Source organism: Trichosurus vulpecula, chromosome 2 (genome assembly GCF_011100635.1).
Source record: "Trichosurus vulpecula isolate mTriVul1 chromosome 2, mTriVul1.pri, whole genome shotgun sequence".
Taxonomy (NCBI): Eukaryota; Metazoa; Chordata; class Mammalia; order Diprotodontia; family Phalangeridae; genus Trichosurus; species Trichosurus vulpecula.
This window is the reverse complement of record NC_050574.1, coordinates 442,630,713-442,635,422: the sequence shown is the minus strand read 5'-3', so window position 1 is coordinate 442,635,422 and position 4,710 is coordinate 442,630,713.

Here is a 4,710-nt window from a genome sequence, read left to right as displayed (position 1 = left end):
GCCCTGTGGTCTTAGAGTGGTCAAGTCAAAGAGAGTGTAGGACTTTAGAGACCCCCCAGACCAGCGTTGGGGAACCTCTGGCTAAGTCCAAGTTTTACTGAACAAATCTTTTTATTAAGGGGATTTGTTCTATGAAGTTTGGATTCAAAGGGCTGCACCTGAGGACCTAGAAGGCCACATGTGGTCTCAAGGCCACAGGTTCCCCACTCCTGCCCTAGCCCTACCCCTTTATTTACACAGGAAGAAAATGAGACCTAGTGAGGTGAATTGACTTCACTTTTCACACAAATGGTTAGAGACTGAAAGCCCAGGTTTCTTGATTCCAAGGCTAGGCCACTTGCCACTGTACTACATTGTCTCATCTCTTTGTCTCTAGTTCCATCCTTCAAATGTACTAATTGATTACATTTACATGATAGCTATTAAAAAACAAAACATTGGGGCAGTGAGTAGAGCACCAGCCCTGAGTTCAAATCTGGCCTCAGACACTTGACATGAGTACTAGCTGTGTGACCTTGGGCAAGTCACTTAACCCCAATTGCCTGGCCTTCCCCCCTGAAAAAAAAACCCAAAACCCCACCTCAACTGCTATGACTTATGGAAGTCTGATTTGAAATATAATTATCTAACACTGCCTCAGAGATCTGAAAATGTTTCATCCAAACTGCAACGCTCTTTGGCACCTAAACTCAAAAAGAGATCATATTGTCACTAGCCCAAGGGCCAATCAGCAAATGTCAAATGAGATTTTTTTTGAGTCTTCCTTTTATAATTAGCATTGTAATAGACAAATGCATGTTCCCAAATAATGTACGTTAACTACAATACAAAGGAGGGTACGTAACCATAGAGAGCTGGAAAAAATATCATTGAGAACCAAAAAAAAAAATTCCACTATTCATAAATGAACCTGAGTCATGAAACACAAAAGAGATGACTAAAAGGGATATTATAATTTACTTTCTTATGCAGAAATGAAAAAGATTTGTGGAAAACCCTTTATGGAACATTGTTGTTATTGTTATTCATTCGTGTCCAACTCTTGGTGACCCCATTTGGGGTTTTCTTGGCAAAGATACTAGAGTGGTTTGCCATTTCCTTGTCCAGTTCATTTTACAGATGAGGAAACTGAGGCAAACAGGGTTAAGTAACTTGCCAGAGTCACATCTGTCTGAGGCCAGATTTGAACTCAGGAAGATGAGTTTTCCTGACTCCAGGTCCAGTACTCTGTCCGCTGTGCAAACTGACTGCCCTTATGAAACAGGGATAAACAATTTTATATGACTAGGTTGGGAGGAAAGGGAGGAAAAAAAAAAGGCCATTTATGTATTTTAATTTAGGGACTTTGTTAGGGTATAGGGATAATCTAATATCTATAGTTGGGGTCAGATTAACTACCAGAAGATAGAGGAGACATAGGGCATCTATTTTAATGTGAAAGTTTTAGTTGCCAAAGGAGATATTTAGAAGATGAATTATTCAGATGGTCAGATGCTGCCTCTTGTGGTTCATTTAAGAAAACAAAAATAGAAGTCTGAAAACTAGGTATCAACTGGAGCAAGTAAATCATGATTAAAATGTATAAACAAAAGTCAAATCAGATGAACATGTGTAAGGAACAACTTAATAAATAAATAGGAAGAGGAAGCTTCCTGTATAGGAATAGGGGGACTTGTTTTCTGAGCAAACATAAGAGAAAGCTATCTGGCCTTCAAGATCTTTCAGGATAGTGTTTCCCATTTCTAAAACTTACCAGACCCCTTTACGGTAGAATTCTTTTCCCTCAGGTTCACCTCCTCTAATATTTGCCTTCTTTTTAGAATGTCAAGTCCTACCCTACTACTAAGATGATTGTGATGCTGTTGTTTTCCTCTCAGTTCCTAAGTTGTGAGGGGCTCTCTATATCAGACTACCTTCTCTGCTGGTGCCAATCTAGAATTCTGAAATCATTATCTACCCAGAAAAGAGGATTCTCCTACTAAATGTAGCCAACCCCACCTCACTTGAAAGATGGAACCGTTTCTAGCAGGTAAAGCAACAGTTTCATTCAAGCCTTTTCTAGGTGACAAATATATTACCTGATGAATTACATTTTTCTACAATCTGATAATCTAGAATCACCTACTGGGTTCTTCACTCCAGTGTCCTTCCAAAAATCCAATCTCTGCTTTGCATGTATTTGAATATCCTCTTATCTGCAGTTCTTCTCATCCATATCCAGAAATCACCATTGTATGTTATTGTAAAGCAAGGTAACTTGCTTTCAGGCAGAATTATTTTGTTACTTGTTATTCTCTTCCCATAATTCAACAATGCATCAATGAGGAAACTGAGGCCAGAGAGATTAAGAGATTTAACACAGCTAGAACACAGACTTTTAGATATGTAAGGTGCCTTAGAGATACTATGTCTAACCTTTCATTTTTTAAAATTTATGTATGGAGTGATTCTTCTGATGTTGTTGGCTCCAGCCTCCATTATTGCATATTCCTCTTACTATCACTGCCAGAGTTGGACAAATCTAAGAGAAAGATAAACAAATGGGAAAATATGGTACTGAACAAACTTGGACAATTTAGAACAGAAAGATTTTTAGTACCTTCTGAATGGACACTATAAGGAATATAAATATTTATCAGCACAAGACACTTTTACGAAAATTAGTCCATGTGTTAGAGCACAGAAAAATTTCAAGTAAGTATAAAAAAGCAAAAATACTAAACACATCATTTACAGATCACAATATAATAAAACTAGTAAACAATTAATGTATAACAAGCAAAAGCCACAGAATTAAATAAAGACAATAATGAAATTCTACATAATGGCTGCCAAAGAACAGATAGGATTAATAATTGTGTGAAATACAGTAAAAATGATGAGAAAACAACAAAACAGCTGGAGAAAATAGCTAAAACTATTTTCAGAGAAAACCTTATACCTTTAAAAATACAAGAGTAAAATTTTAAAAAAAGAATTTATTAACTAAATATGTAAATGAAGATTGGAAAATAAACAAACTCAAGATAATTGCAAGACAAGAAATTTTGAAAATCAAAGGAAAGTTACTTATATTGGAAACCAAAAAGATTATGAAACTGATAAACCAAACTAAAAGCTGGTTCTTTGAAAAACCTCATAAAATTGATAAATCTTTAGCCTCACTGGTTAAAGAGTGGAAAATCAAATTAGCAACAAAAAAGGCAAAATAATAAGAAATTCAGAAGAAATAAAAAGAATTATCAGAACCCATTACACATAGTTATATGCCAATAAAACTTAGAACTCTAAAGAAAGAGAATGAGCTATAAAAATATGATGCAACCAAACAGAGATCTTCAATACTTCAAAATACTACAATAATATTCTCAAAAAAGGAAAGTGAACTAGCTGTAAAGGAAATAGATAGGGGTGGGGAATACCTCCTTATCCAAATGGATTTATAAGATAATTCTATTAAATAAAACAATGCCGCTAAAAATTATTCTCAAATTTTTTTAAATGAGACATAACTTAAAAAAAATTTTTTTCAACTACATGTAAAAACACTTTTTGATATTCATTTTTTAAAACTGTGGGTTCCAAATTCTCTCCCTTCTATCCTTTTCCCCCTCATTGACAAAGCAAGCAATTTGATATTGGTTATATGCATAGGTAGTCACGCAGAATGTATTCCCATGTTTGTCATGTTGTGATAGAAAACATGGACCAAAAAAAAGAAAAAAATAAAGAAGTAAAAAAAACCCTATTCTTTGATCTGCATTCAGACTCCAACAGTTCTTTCTTTGTAGGGGGATAATATTTTGCATCATAAATCCTTTGTAATTGTCTTGGTTCATTGCATTGCTGAGAATAGCTAAGTGATTCATAGTTGATCATTTTACAATATTGCTATTACTGTATACAGTGTCCTCCCGGTTCTGCTCACTTCACTTTACATCAGTTCATGTAAATCTTTCCAGGTTTTTCTGAAAGTATTCTGTTCACCATTTCTTATAACACAATAGTATTCTATCACTATCATATACCACAACTTGTTCAGCCATTCTCCAATTGAGGAGCATCTCATCAATTTCCAATTCTTTGCCACTACAAAAAGAGCTGCTATAAACATTTTATACATATAGGTCCTTTTTTAAAAATCTGTTTGGGATACAGACCAAGTAGTGATGTCACTGGGTCAAAGGGTAAGCACAGGTTTATGGCTCTTTGGGTATAATTCCAAATTGCTCTCCAGAATAGTTAGTTAGTTCAATAGTTAGTTCAAAACTTCATAACAGTACATCAGAGTCCCAATTTTCCCACATCCCTTCCAACAAAAATGAGACATATCTAATCAATGCCTAAACCACATATGGATGAAGCAACAAAAGAGAACTTTATACCAATATTGTTGATAAATAGGGGTTTAAGAATTTTAAGTAGAATCTTGACAAAAACACTGCAGCAATTTATCCAAAAAAATCTTTTAATATGATCAAGTTGTGTTTGTACCAAAGATGGAAAGATGGTTCAAAATTAGGAATTACTGATATAATTAATCATATCAAAAACATTCTCCATCACATGATTGTCTTAACAGAGGTAGAAGAAGCTTTTGAAAAGTATAATACTCATTTATATTAAAAACCCTTCAAGGGATAGGTATAGAGTGACACTTTTTTTAAATAAATACCTAAAACAAAAAGCTAATGTGATAAAGAAACTCTA